General features: G+C 42.9%; 1 protein-coding gene across 7 annotated transcripts in view; it reads left to right on the forward strand.

Annotated features, from left to right (window-relative positions):
- The window catches only part of add3a (adducin 3 (gamma) a), a 150,682-nt gene that overhangs the window by 87,784 nt on the left and 47,099 nt on the right, over positions 1 to 15,799 (forward strand). Inside the window, exon 1 of one of the 7 annotated variants that reach the window (XM_034688009.1) lies at positions 12,141 to 12,538. The exons of 5 other annotated variants lie outside the window; for them this stretch is intronic. The gene's annotated coding sequence lies outside the window, so the exon portion shown is untranslated. Of the gene's footprint in view, positions 1 to 12,140; positions 12,539 to 15,799 lie in introns of those variants that run through there. One more of the 7 variants, XM_034688005.1, reaches the window with a different exon arrangement.

Consider the following 15,799-nt stretch of genomic DNA (forward strand, 5'->3'; position numbering starts at 1 on the left):
TTTGATAATTTCAGCAACCCTTATGCTCATCCCTATGGGACACCTAAATATCAACTATCAGTCAAAACACAGGATCTAAGTTAGCTGACCTTTATTGCTTGATGTGGTGTCTGTATGTATATATGGATTTTACTGATCCCAGACTGGGTGATGGTGGTGATCCAGCAGCAGATTATTGGAGTAAACGCAGCTCCAAGGAGATAAAAACACAAGAATGAACCCCAGCACTAGAAAAAAAAGTACAGTATCCAGAAATGAACTTAACTGTAATTACCACCTGCAACTCTAACTTACTAACAACAATGTTAACTAATTCCCAAACATCAAATCAGTCTATAGAGAGGAGGGTGGTAAATTTCACCTGTGCCTGTTGACACTGTGGCAAAAACCTTAGCTTTCGTTTGCAGTCTTGATTCGTAAACATAGTGGCAGGGAACTTCTCACCCCCAACTTACACAGGATGCACAGTGTCGCGTTACGGCTCACGTCACAACCAATACGTTCCCATTCTAGTCAATGCCCTAGTGTCCACAGGGCGCACTGCAGCGCACCTCAGCTCCGTCTCGGCTGCGTGCCCTGTGCCAATCCGTCAGAGATATCATTCAGGTCTAATTTTGATGGAACCCGCCCCCATCACGTGTCAATCTACACAGAAAAGAAAGATCTGGACTGGAAGTCAGGCACGAGGATAGCTTGCAACATTCCCCAATTTCAAAATAAAACACCGTATTCCTCCTGACCGTTTAAAGATCATTTAGATCAGAAATACTCATCGATTATGGATTTAAGCTACAAACAGACACATATATGTGATCCAGGTCGACTACAACAGGACTTTAAGATGATCACTGTGTCAGAAGGTAACAGGACTTTAAGATGATCACTGTGTCAGAAGGTAACAGGACTTTAAGATGATCACTGTGTCAGAAGGTAACGGGACTTTAAGATGATCACTGTGTCAGAAGGTAACAGGACTTTAAGATGATCACTGTGTCAGAAGGTAACAGGACTTTAAGATGATCACTGTGTCAGAAGGTAACAGGACTTTAAGATGATCACTGTGTCAGAAGGTAACAGGACTTTAAGATGATCACTGTGTCAGAAGGTAACAGGACAACACAATAGAGCACAATTATTCATACTAAACTCATCTAAACTTGCAAAAACGAAACTTTATAGTTCTGCAGCATACTCAGTGATGATTAAAACACAAAAGTAATAGAATTCTATCCAAATGACTCAACCACAGAAAGGCTCTGTCACCTGTTGTTTGTTTGTGGTTCTCTCTATGCTGGACCCAGCTGATCCTGCAGCTCTGAGCTGGCCTACGCTCCAAACTCACGTCCTGTGTAGCAGGGCGCAAGCCGTCGAACGGAGCAAACATGCTGTGCAGCCGTAACGCGACGCGGTGGGTCCTGTGTAAATTGGGGGGTCAGGCGGGTCTTTTTGAGTTTTTAAATAGTTACAGAACACAGATATGAGAGTAGCCAGCTGTGTGACAGGGTCTGGCTCAACATCAGGGTTGTAATTTGCACAACTACCCGTTCTCTAAACATTATCCCTCACCTGAAATATATACAAAGTTTACTTGACAGGGAGACAGAGGTGAAGGTGAGTTATAGCTCACTCTGTGTTGATTTGCTTCTACAGCCTTTCGTCAAACTCACACTTTCACAAACTTGACCTGGAGTAGCATGTTTGACCGAGGTGATGACCTCTCATTGTCACTCCCAGGCCCTGTGTAATCTCCATCAGTGGAGGAAATGAAGGATTACTACGACTCCTTCAAACACACAAATACACTAACCCTTCACTCACTCCCTTCTGACTGAGCAGCAGTGTGTTCCTTCTTCACCTGAACTCTCAGTCAGAGGCAGACTTCCCTCGTTACGCTTCAGTTCATCCCTCTTACAGTGTTTGTATGTGTGTGTGTGTGTGTGTGTGTGTGTGTGTGTGTGTGTGTGTGTGTGTGTGTGTGTATATGTGTGCATGTGCGTGTGCTTCTTCTCTTTGCTAAGTAACACAGCTGCTCAGACAGTGACAGCATTGTTCCCGTCAGGCGTTCCAGGAAGTGAATGTGAACACATCTCAGTGCGTTAAACATTAGCTGCTCTCTAAAAGCCTCCTTACCCCTCAAACAGGGATTAGTTCCTACTTAGGATCACTCCTATACCAGCGTAAAACTAGACAAGCTGTTAAGAGCCGGATAAACAGGCGAGTGACAGCTTTGCAGGTCGTCTCGGTGTGTGGGCGTGCATGTTTGTGTTTGTGTATGTACACCAGGTGACATGATACCTATGTACCTTATGTACCTTATACCTGCAAGGTTAGAGAATAATCAGAGTCTGCTGACAGAAACACAGAGTTTCTTCTGTACCTGTATATGTCTGTTTTTCTTGCACCTGCTGTTTGCACATGAACTTGTTTGCTAATCAAAAAGGTGTCTGTGTTCTGTTTTTGTCAGAGGCTCTAGATAAGAAACTGGGCTGAAAACCAGGATACATGAGATGACTGTTTGCTTTCCCACAGCTCTCTGAGAACAATATCCAGTCACAGCAGATACGTTTATGGAGCTTTTTATGGTTATTATAGCTGTGAACACATCACCTTTTCATCACTCTCTGCAACAGTTAAAACATATCATATTGATTAATTTAGGTCTGCCTTGGAAAATCAGAAATGTGCACTTGATGCAGGATCAGGCTTGACCACATTTAATCTTGAAATGTTGCTGAAGACGTTAGCTTTTCTTAGCTGAGCTGACTTTGTTTGCCTGAGAGACAGCCGGACATAATTAAAGTGGAAGCTCCTAATCCTTTTTATTCTTTAAGACAATGTACCCACACTTTAGTCTGCCAAATAGAGTAGAGCAGAGGGGAAAACTGGGCATATTGAAGACAATCTATTATTTCTACAGCCTCCAGTAAACCTTCTGCCACATGAGCTACAGTGTCAGTCTTGTGCATCACGTTAGTTTACGTTAATTAGCACAAATGCATTTCCCTGTCTTAGTCAATCAGTAGTAGTTCTCATGTAGCTCTCCCCGGACCATGAAGTCCACACATTGCAGGTCTGTAAAGCTCTGCGTGCAGACTTCTACACTCCCTCTACCTTCCACATCCCCCGTCATATATGTGAGAAGCCACAAAGTAGTGACGCGCTACTGAGTCAAACTGGCAGGGACATCTATTTAGAGCGCCATATTCTTAAAATAAGAAACTGATGTTTAGCTACAGCATATCTAGAATTGCTTCAGATAGACAGAAAAACACTGATGCAGTGAAATGTTTTGTAGCTCTTTGCTACAACCAACACATCCTACCTGTGCTGCAGGTGTAAGCATATAGATATAAACACTGGCAGAAATAAACAGGAAGTGGTGCTGAAAATGGGAACACACACACTGAAAAGCATCACGTAACTGAACGCCTGCCTTGAGCATTCAGCCAACATTGCCTGTGATGGCAGCATTGTTGCATGTTTTTTTACAGTCAAATGACACACACACTGCATGCAGAGCACTCGGTTAAAGCTGGGGTTGGTTGTCAGATTTAGATCCACTTTTTGTTATACTGGTTAAAATGATCTTTCTGTCCTGATGGTAATCAATACATAATGTGTTCTTAAAAAAGAGGTATCTCTCTGCTATCTACAGCCAGAGTAAACCTGGGAAAACACCAACCAATCCCTGCCATCAGGAGCCAAATGATGAAACCAATCAAATCCTGTCCTGCCGTTCTGCCCGCCTCCTGCAGAGCGTACATTTCATGTTTGTTTGTGTTTTTAACTTTCACTATGAGAATGTTTTGGTGTTTTCTTACCGCTGAGTGAGACATGAGTTGACGTAGTGCAAAACACAAACCATGTGCTGAGGACCGGTTTGGAATCAGTCACCATCATATGGTCGTGACTCAGCGGCGCTCGTGCATGTGAGGGGGGGCGTCGTTTTGGAGGAGCTCCAAGGGGAGGGGGGGAGGGGTTAGACAGAGTCCTGAGGAAATGCTACATTCAAATTCATGCTAGTTTTCTGTGGCTACCAACCCTAGCTTTAACATTGTGCCGTGGCGAAGGGTTGCATTAATGTCATGTAAGATAGACTCCTCCTTTAATCATGGGAGACTAGAACAGTCAGTTTGTCCAGTTTTTATGTTGCATGGTGCACCAAAAAGGGTTGGGTTATGTGCTTGTCTCACAAGTCCTCCGTAGTCACTGTTGTTCATTTGCACTTTGCAAATGCAGTGGTTGAATGATGTACTGTGCAGCCCATTGCAGAATTTATAGGCCTCATGTCAGAGAAGAACAAAGGCCTTGGGCAAAAACATGTAGGTCAATGTGGCATCAGGTAAATCTGATGTCAGATTTTTTTCTGCGTCCTCCACGTTCTACATCTTGCTCGACTTTTAGGTGGACTCATGATCCAGCTATGATTTTATATACGAACTGACAAGCTGTTACCATGACTTATTCTAAAGGTCGTCACATGGCTTCATTCCATCCCTCAGGAATCAACTTGACCTGCCTGTCATGTGGCCAAATGGCGTTTGAAGTAAAAGAAGTCAAAACAATCTGTGTGAAGAACTGCGTCTCCTGTGTCGGCGGGGTTCCCTCTCACCCATTAACTGGATGACTTTTATTTTCTTAAGCATTACCACATCTGTCAGACTCCCTCCGTGGGGTTCCCAACACCAGCCAGTTCTTTTTTCTGTTCTTGGGAAAAGCTCACAGGTCTCTTGAGTGATCTCAAGTGTTTGTACATTCCTGAGCAGTTAGCATTAGCGAGCTCTCGCCGCTCTCCTCTTACCGCTGGGCGTTTGCAGGGAGATGCTGACAGAACTCTGATGGCGGGCTTTGGATGTAAACGGATATCAGCGTGCTTTTAGCCGTTGTGAGTGTTTTGTGTTTGGCCTCATCTTATCAAAGAGGTGAAGGATGGGATGATTTGAACAGAAACATGGCATCACTTTGGAGCGACTCGGAGTGCAAAGGACTCGTTAATCATCACAGCTGATAGCAGCGGCGTGGACATGGCAGCGCATCAGGCACACATTTGAGCGCCTGGGTTTGGTCTCACTTTGTCTGTAATGTGTCACATGAGTCACGTTGAGAACTGACGGTAATTCAAGTTTCCACAGGGTCATGATTAGCTATCGTTAGAAGACATTCCTGCTGTTATCAACCCTGGAGACAAAGATGCTGGGACAATGTCCTGAGACTGTCCAACTTCACTTTGCTTCAGTCCTCTTTGGAAAGACAACACAAAGATGTATGCATGAGAACTTTGTGGTTTTGAAGATATTAGGGCTACAAGTTCTGTGGTTGAATTGACAGACAGGTGGTGTGGGTTAGTGGTTTGTTAGGAGGCTAAAGCCAAACCTGTGCTCCACTACCACACTTTTCTTGTGTCTGGGTTGCCCAAAAGTTGGGTTGAGTCCGCAGTTCCAATATGGAGACTTGACTTCTCTACAGAAACCAATAGGTGGCATCACATTTTAAATGCTCTACGGTCAAAACTGGAAAATTCAAATACAGTCTCTAAAGCATGATTATTCTGTCAATGATTATATTTCTCCTGCTGATTTATGTGCAAGTTTTCAATTTCAGAGAAGTTTAGTTTTGATTAGTCAGTGAAGTAAAAACAAAAGGATGTGATGTCATGATTGACAGCTGTGTTGACAACCACGGCTCGAGCTGAGGTTAAATATGGTCAACACATTTGATACACAGATTGTTAAATAAATCAGGGGTTCCTAAAGTGGGGGTTAGTTTTCTGTCTTTCTTTAGATGACTCCTAAGGTTAGGGTTAGAGTTAGGTTTAGTTTACAGTTAATTAAGAAGAACAGTAGGTGGCTACTTTTCTGCAGACCAGCTAAATGAAGTATGAAGCTACATTTAATCACTTTGAGGGACAGTGGGGTCGCAAGTCTTTGGCACCTGTATTTTGGGGGTCATGGGCTGAAAAGTTTGGGAACCCCTCAAATAAATAGGGGTAGTATCCGTGACGTCACCCTTCTGTTTCTGAGGCAGAGTTTTGAAGCCGATGGTCTGTGGGTGCCATATTGGAAATGCTGAACCTAACTTCTGTCCAGCTAGTGTGAGGTAAAGAGGCGGGCTTTGAGCCTCCTCGCCAACAGCTAGTGTTCCCGTCTGTCAATCAAGTCAGCTGGGCCTCTAATTATGCAAAACTTGTAATCTTAAGACAGTGTGCTGATAGAAAAATAAGCTATTCAGACCAAAATTGTTATAAACGTGTTTATTTCTGCTGTAAAGAAAGACCAGCTTCTTTGAATTGGTGTGTATGTGGTTCCCAGTACTTCTGGAGCCAGCCTCAAGCTGACACTCAAGGAACTGCAGTTTTTAACACATCCACATTGGCTTCATTCCTCACAGCCAGAGATTGCTGCTTGGTTTGATAGCTTGCAGCCAACAAAGCTGCTGGTGTTTTGGTGTAAATGGTGACCCTGTTAACTGGTGACTTTCAGCCAACCTTGTCTCTCACAACCTGTAGTCTACGTTTGGAAAATCTATTCTGACGACCAACTACACAACAAGCTGACATATTGATAACCATTTTACCCTGGTGCTTAGAGCTTACTAACTCATCTGGATGAATGCAAGAAAACGATGCTTCTGTTGTCAAAATGCACGCTTACTTCTGAAGACATGGGCTCTAAACGGGTCTGCACTGACACTGATATCTGTATCACAACAGCTCTAGTAATCACAGTGTTTTTAGCAGCAGCCGCTCTAAGTTTTAAGCAGGAGTGTTTGTTATTGTGTCTACAGCTCTGTTTCCCTGAGTCAGGCCTGGCAGTAACACCTGGGGTGGTTTGTGTGTTTGTTTGTGTATATGTGTGGAGGGGAGCTGGGTATAAAATGCTGAGTGATGCATCAACGTTAGCAGAAGGAGGGGGAGGAGGGGGAGGTGGTGGTGGAGAGAAACCAGTCTTCTTTCGATGCCAGCGTGGACTTGGCAGAGTGACTGCACTGCAGATGAGAAAACCAGCTACTGAATACTGAACACTCAGGGCAGGGACAGAAGAATATCCCAGTGTCACGACAATCAAAAGGAGGGTGTAAAGATGAATGTAAGGACTGTAAACGTGTGCAAAATCACATATTCAACATGCTGATTAAAGCTCATTCAATTAAATCCATGACCTGTTAAAAGTCATGGAAACAGATTTTTAATTTCTGCAGCAAACAAAGAGAAGAAAGGGACATTTGAAAGAGTGTTTATGCAGATTGTTTTCTGTTACTGTCTTTGTATTGATAAAGAAGTGTATGCCGTGCTGAGGCTGCCTCCCATCAATCATTAAAGCTGCAGATCCTCCTGATCAGCTCCTTCCCCCTAAATGTTAAAACTAATCAGTGAGATCTGCTCTGTCAGCATTTGGTCCGTCCCAAAATCTGCAAACTCTCACTTTCTTTTTGTATTTCTGCTTCATGGTGTCGCTCGGTTTTAAGGACATGTTCCCTGGAGAACAAAGGCTGCAGCATTTAGTGAGGTGAGGACACAGGAGAGAAGAAACATCCTCCCAAAGTACATAACTTCATTGTTGCCGAATTTCATTTCATACACCAGTGATGCGAGTGATTCACAGCACTGTATTGTTCTGTGTTTGTAGGATACATATCAGCTGCTCATGAAATGAATGCAGGATTATACTCTTGTTTATTCGTTCAGCCAGCTGCAGCCTCATGAGCAAACTCTCCATTGATTTCCTCTTCATGCATGTGATGCAGTTCAAAGAAATCAGTCTTATTTACATGGCCAGCAGCACCCAGCTCGTGTCTGAGGAATGCATAACACTGTGACTGTGTGTCCAATGTCAGTCGGGCGCATCATTGATCAGCGATGACCATCCTCCCGTCCTATAAAGATAACATCCGAACAGTGTGTGTGTGCATGACAGTGTTTGAAACAAAAGGTCATTACAGTCATCAACACGATCAAATGCACCCTTTAGTTTGAATGTGGAAAGTGTGAGCAATAAGAAAACTCTATCTGTACTCTAGGATCTTTTTTTTAATAATTAGACTTTTTTTCCACATGTTTTATGGCTAGATGTTGTTTTAAAGTGTATTCAGTTTGCATGGCTGCACTGTGTTGATGTTGCCACAGAGTTACTGTAGCTTTCCTCTCTTGTGATCAAAGCTCTAAGGCGACGTCTTCGACTTCTCCTTATCGCTCAGAGTCTTGCAGCACAAAGCCTCGGGCTCATGAACCTGCAGCTCCGCTTGTTTCGAGTAAAGTTTATATGACAGTTTGTGTGTGTGAGAAGATAACCTTCTTACACAAGACACTCCAAGTTAAATATTAATCTACCTGAGGCAGACGGTTGGTAATTCCCATAACTGTACTGTCTCCTGCACTGAGCCGGGGATTACAGAGTCATTTCTGGTATGTGCCCGATGGTGTAGACATTCAGATGTCATTAAATAGCTTAAATTTAAGTACCTGTAGTTCAGTATGCAAGGGATGTCCCGATCAGCTCACAGTCTCTGCACTCACAACCTGCTTCAGCTCTTCAAACAGAGATGAACTGACTGCCTACTATCAGGGCCCAATGGTTTGCCGCCATTTAAGCTGGAAGTCTCTGTTGCATGTTAGTTTTTAGATGTCGTATCAAGTTGGTAGAATTGAATGCAGCTCTACTGCCACTGCCTCATGAAACGATCATATTGCATGTATTTCAAGTGGCTGTTGGACAATTTTCAGTTTCTAGTTTCACAGATTTCCACACATCACACGTTTTAGGCGCAGGGCTAACGTAACAGACTCTTCTGTGTTTGTGTTTTACCGCAGGCTAAGTAAAGAGGTCGTTGATGTTGTTCTGTGGCTGTGTTCGTATGATACAGTTAAAGCTGGAGTTCTGGGTTGATGTCCTGTCTATTATGTATTTGTTCATTAAGTGTATCCAGTTTGGCGAACGCTGCATGCTCTGTTGCACTAATGTTAAGTTACTTGCTTGTTTACGTTCTGCAGCAAAGTGAGCTCAGTTCACGACAGCTGACGTAAATAATAGAGGTGAGATGAATGCATCAAATTTCCAAACCTTGTACTGTAAAAAAATGCCGCGATTGGCTCCAGTCCAGTAGTTGAGATCTGCATTGGGGCCATAGACTATATATATAATGGACATAGTATCCATGACGTCACCCATCTGATCCTGAGCACTGTTTTGAAGCCAATCGTTCGTGGGAGCCATGTTGGAAATGCTGAACTAAACCAAACTTAGTGTGAGGTAAAGAGGCGGGGTTTGAGCCTCCTAGTCAACAGCTATGTGTTCCCGCCTGTCAATCAAGTCAGTCATGTCCTTATTTTGGCAAAAAAAATCGTCATGTTTATAACACTTCCACGTGGGCTTCATATTTTGAGACCGGAGGTTGCCGCTTGATTGTGGAATCTGTAGTTTGCAACATTTTTATGCACAACTTATCCCTAAAGTCTCTTCTTTTAGTCTCACACCAAAACCAATCCACACCAGTGTCCCGCCGTGTGTGTCTGATCCTCATGTAAACACACACACAGCAACCGTGAAGCTCAAACAGCATCATTGTGACTCCGCTGACAGGTTGGTGACATCTGGCTGCATGCTGTGTTTGTTTTCTTCTGCAGGCGTGTCTCCTGATTCATTCACAGATTTACAGTTTGTTTTTTTAATCAATAAAAAAGCAAACATCATCATTCATCCTGTCATTGAGTTTTTACAAGTTAATTCAAGGCTAATGGACAAACCTTATATCATCTTTAAACCCTGAAAGACATCATTGAGTTCACCAGTTAGTATTCTCTGTTGTGTATTGAGCATTGTTGTTTTTTTATTGGGATGTATTCAGAATTTTTATCATCAAAATTCATTTTTAGAATTATTTCAGCACATTTTGTTTTAAACAATATGTTTATTGAATTTATTTTTACATTTTCAATGACTTCAAATTAAAGAAATTCTTAAGGAAATAAAAAATGTACACAAGCACATATATACACATCTATGAAATAAAGGAAGAAAAAAAACTTTAATTACAATTTGTTACAACATTATTATTGTCTGTATCAAATACAGATAACCAAAGGGAGTACATTACCTTAGATGATTTGTTAATCACCAAAAACAGATTCTGCAAAAACGACCACAATTACTGACATCACCAACTCTTTACCAGCCTAGCTCAAGATGTGTGACAGATTCTTATCCAGAAGAAAATTAATAAATAGGCCCAGATACTGTCGAATAGTTCTTGTTTGTCCTTCATTGTATATGTTATCATTTCCAGAGCCAAGCACAGAGGCATTTCATCAAACCACCCTGTAATACTCAGCCTACCTCTGTTTTTCCATGTTAATGCTATTGTTCTTTTAGCCTGTAATATGCAGAGGTCTACAAAGACCTGTTCTCTGGGGGTCATATTATGTCCTTTTGGGTAGATACCAAGCAGCAACCTCCAGTCTCAAGATATGAAGCCCATGCGGAAGTGTTATAAACTGCAGTTCATCAATAATCCACTTGAGGCTGGCTGCAGAAACACCGGAAACCACATACACACCCATTCAAAGAAGACAATCTTTGCAGCAGAAATAAACATGTTTACAGCCTGGATCAAAAAAACGACTTGGGTCTACTTCGCTAATTTCTCAATAGGCACACACTGTACAGGGGGTGAATTTATTTCTAACGAGACGGTTCAGAAGATATTAAGGTTACCAGATTTGCCCAAATAAGGACATGACTGACTTGACTGACAGGCGGGAACAAATAGCTGTTGGCTAGGAGGCTCAAACCCCGCCTCTTTAGGTCACAGTATGACTGGTTGTGTTCAGCATTACCAATATGGCTGCTGCGGACGATTGGCTTCAAAACAGCGTTCAGGAATAGATGGGTGATGTCACGGAGACTACGTCCATTATTTATACAGTCTATGGTAGATACCAAGAAGAAAAATCTTGGGTTCTACAACTAATTGAAAAGATCAAAAGTCCTGCATTTACATGTCCGACTTCATCCTAAAATTCTTTCATCTTTAGTCATTTCCATTTTCATCACATTTTAATAGACTGATTATTTTTATTCTTTGGCTATAAAAACAGACATCTAGAGATACATGTGCACTCTGAATGCAGGGGACTTCATTTTGGTCTCAGCAGCTTTCTGGTCTCTGAAGTCTGATTTGTATTGTTTCAGTACTCAGGTAAACATGCTGTTTGGAGAGCAAAATATGCATAACATGATCCTACACAAATCTGCATACAAGTTCAGCTAACGTACCCTATGGCATCGTCCAATCTTACTTCTTCATTTACTGTCTGAACATAAAGCAATGCATGAAAAAGGAAGTGTGCACAAGAAGGCCTTTCTGCAAACAGCTGGCTCCTCCAGAAGCCCTGAAAATCTTCATCAGTTTGTAGCTTAGACATTCAGAGGTTGTCAAATCCTCTGACACAGTGACACTAAAGTATTTGAGTACAAAGCATTCCTGTTTGTGTCTTCTAACAGTTCAGAGTTCACCTTGAACATGACCTGGATTCTTTAACTGTTTTGTTCTCATTCTAAAAACATGTTTTGAAAACGTCCTCTGACATTCCTCTCGTGGATCTCAGTGTTTCAGTTCAGAGGGACTGTGATTCAGAGCGGCTGAAGTGGCTCTGTGTGTAAAGGTTGGGTAGTTTTAGCTGCAGCAGGTTGTTGGGCTGCAGTTCCAACGCTCCCAGACAAACTCATAAACACTGACCTTTAGTACAGTCGCCCAGAGGGGTGGCGGTGCTGCTGAATGAGGGACATAAAGAGAGAGAGAGAGAGGAAGAGGGGAGAGAGAGAGAGAGGGAGAGGGGAGGGATTGTGGAATGTGGAAGAGAGTGAGCAGAAAGTGAATGGATCAAAGAAAAAAGAGAGAAAAGAAAAGAGATGACTAGACAGACAGAGAGAGAGAAAGACACAGAGAGAGAGAGCGAGCAGGCGAGGGAGGGGGAGTGATTAGTGTGTGAGTCTGAGCTGTGATTGGTTGAACCGCCTGTACTTGTGTTTGCCTGAATCTGTATGTGTGTGTGAGTGTGTGCGTGTGCTTCTACTCAGTGGGCGGGGGGATTAAGCCCACATCACGTGGTCCCTTTAGCTTCTTTTCCACACAAACACACACCCTCATTTGCAGAGGGCACACACACACACACATATACATACTCTCTCTCTCACACACACACACTCACAGCTGTTGATAGCTCTCTCTCTGTGATAACCGCCGAGCAGCAGAGCCCGCAGGAATCTGAGAGAATCTGCTCCTCTGAGCAGCATCTTCATGGGAAACCTGGACGGGCAAGTGGAGGGACCGGTTTTCTTGATTGCAGCCTGACTCTCACTTTCTGTCGTTTGAACCGTGCTACTCTCCCACACTCCTCTTCCCCTCTTCTCCTCTCTGGGACTCTGTGTTGGAATTTGAGCGCAGGCGGAGAGCAGCAGAGAAAAATAGAGACATGTGTTTTACCTCGGCTGCCTACTGCTGCTGCCCGCTCTCTCTCATTCACTGACGAGGAGGGGACATAAAGGTTGGTTGGGCTTGGCTTATTTGTTTATGTGCTGGTTGCTTGTGTTGTTACACCTGGTTGCACATTTTGATTTTATTTCCTCTGACCTATATTCTCTTTTCTTCCTCTCATTTCTCATTTATAATCCTGCTCGCTCTGTTTTTCTGTTCCCAGCTGCTAAAGCAGGACTCCAAAGATTACCACCCCTCAAAACCGATTTGTAGTTTTAGGGGAATTCCATGTTAGTATGGCTGCTTGGGCACACACACGCACATACACACACACACACACACACACACACACACACACACACACACACACACACACACACACACACACACACACTGCTCTGCACTATAAACACGCTTGGCAGTAACAGTGCAGTGAGTGTGAGCACCAGAGAAGATTAGCTGTGGCTATTATCTCTCATGTGCACCATAATAGAGGCTGTATGTGCTGCTGGACTCAGTGTAAGGTCACTGTGTTGCTTTACTTCAGGATATTTCAGAATAATTGAGGTCAAATATCTGAATTATAGAATCAGAACAAGTTTTAATGTATCTCAACCTGCAGAAGAACCAAACTGCTCCTCTGAAATAATGCTGCACAGGAAACTTTGCCCCCTAAACTCCAACCAGCCGCTGTCATGTGTGAGAAACAGACGAGGGAAACACTAACTGCTGGCACGTCTGCCGGCTCTGAAGAGGACTTTCTGTCTCTCATAGTAAATCTGCTGCAGGATATTTAAGCTGCTGAGCATTTAGCTCGCAAGCCGTCTTCCAGTTTCACTGCTGGATCTGTCATGCAGGCATGTAAAGACACACCTACTCCTCCGTTTGTGTGTGTGTGTGTGCATGAGGTGCCTTTTACACTGCAGGTCACTTGTGTGCAGGTTTGTTTGTGTGTGCACGCTCACTGTGCCATATACAGTGTGTGTGGATATAATTAGCCGGCGTAGGGATTCTTTCCGGGTATTGTTGCAGACGGGGTTGTAACACAACCCAAAAGGCTGTGTGTCTATTTTTAGGGGTGGGAGCGAGGAGAGAGTTAAGCAGACACACTTTGAAGCTTCCCCCTGGCAAGATAAAGGTAGGAGGTGTGGGTGGGTGATGGTGTCGGTGTTGGCCTGCGTCCTATCCCGTGTGTTGGTGTGAGCTGGCTGTAAATGAATCAGCGTCATTGAGACTTTGTTGTTGCGTCCCTCTGCTAAGCTTCACGTCGTCCTCACAGTTTTTAGAAACAGAAAAAATAAAGTCAGAGACAAACGATGGACAGAGAGTGAAGGGTGGAGGAAGATGAAGCACACCAAAGTGACAGGATCAGATGGAGGGATGGAGTGACAGATACAGGAGCAGACGTAGGTTTCCAGATGAGCCGGCTGTCATCAGGTGAAAATGCTGAGTTGTGTTGTTCTAACCACTGCTGCTCTGACTGAGGCATGAAAAACACTGCAGATTCCTTAAATAGAGAGAAGAAGGGAACTACTGAAAGTATGCCAGTGAATATTCATTCATTAGTAAGTTACTCAAGCTGTGATTGAAACGTTTAAGAGCTGCTGTGATTAGTACATAAACAGACGAGTGCTGTCTTCCTCTGTCTTTCATTCATGATGATAAACTAAATCAAGCTGATGGAGGTTGAAAGAAGAGATTTATTGCAGACATCTTTGTGACTTGTGATGAACTAGGATGAGCATTTTTACTTTTTCTTGTAAGTGCATTAAAACAACTTTAAGTAGACTAATGTTGATGTGTCTCAGAGGTGATCCTCAATGATTCTTTGGTCAATACTCGATAGCAACTAGGGATGTCTGAGTTTAGTTGACTTAATGATTAACTGTCATCATCCTCACTAGCTTGCACCTGAAATACTCAGAGCTCCACACGTTATTCCCTTTTTTGTTTTCATAGGCCTGAAATGCTGGTCGTATGTTGTTTCTGAGCTGTTGCAGATGTAGAAAAGGCTTCTGGTAACTTAACCAGAGCAATGTGCCTGTGAAGGCTTGTGGTGTTAGCTCTGCACACTCTTCCAACCTGCTTTGATGCCATGCAACAGCAAGCTCTGTGATCCTGTTTTTAACTGTGTTGATTAAGTTGTGCTGGATTTTTTGAGTGTTTTGTTACCTTGAGACTAGTCCTGATTGTAAAAATTCAATTCCTAATTAAACCACTATAAAATGAGTCACTTCAGGACTTCTCAGATGGACAAACAATCTGACAGAGGAACCAGCAATGTGAGACAAAACCTCTCTGCTTTGCGACAGGACTCTGCTCACCATGTCCAGGTTTCAATCGGCAATAACAACCTGTTACACAATTTCTCTTCCTTAACCCTCCTGTTATGTTCATTTCTTAGGAACATAATGATCATTGATAATCAGTGTTAAACATGTTACCCATATTCAATACTGTCAGTTATATGCATTTTGTTGCTGTAGAAATTATAATTTAGGGGGAAAAAACGTATTTGGGTTTGTTTTTGACATAAGAATAATTGTTTTTTCACTGATTAATCGATAATTGATTGTTAACATTTCCAAAAATCTATCACAGAAAATACTTCAAATGTACATCCCTAGTTTCTTCTTTATCTGAATTATTCTCTAGTTGTTCCTCTTGTTGCTCACCATACAGAAAAGGCAATGTTAGGACACAATAGTCATGCACAGTAATAAAAAAAGTTTTTTTTTTGCAGCAAAATTATAGTTTAATTTAACTTGTTAAGTTTTAGTTGAACTAAAGAGTCCAGTCCTGTTGGACCTCAGAGGAAACCTGCAGTGAAGCTCTCTTATGCAATAACAGCCAATTGTCCCGGCCATTCATCTCACCATTCATTGTGTAACTCCTGGTAACCAGAAACATGCAAAGCACAGCGTGGTTTATAGCAGTGATTAGTTTTACAGCTCTGTTAAAATAATTCTTTATAGATGAGGACATTTTCATTGACAGCTCGCCTTCTGATGGAGACGCTCTCTGTCCGCAGGGAGTCTGAGTGCAGTGAGGGGCAGAGAGGGGCAGAGAGGGGGGATGGGTCAGTAAAGGTTACAGGGTGAGAGGTTGTGGTCACCTTGCCTGGGGCTGCGGTCAAAGTCTAGCGCCCTTCAGTAAACACAGCCTGCCTCGTCTATCCGCCGCAGATTAATGAAGCTTAAATCCATTACAATACATCTCTGTCCTCGTGTGCCATTTCTTTAAAGGCCAACAGTGTCTCAGATTTCCAGTTGGACAGTGAACTCATCGTAAATCCTGGCTTTGTTGCGAGACTAGTGAAGACATCTTTCAT

Source organism: Notolabrus celidotus, chromosome 7 (genome assembly GCF_009762535.1).
Source record: "Notolabrus celidotus isolate fNotCel1 chromosome 7, fNotCel1.pri, whole genome shotgun sequence".
Taxonomy (NCBI): Eukaryota; Metazoa; Chordata; class Actinopteri; order Labriformes; family Labridae; genus Notolabrus; species Notolabrus celidotus.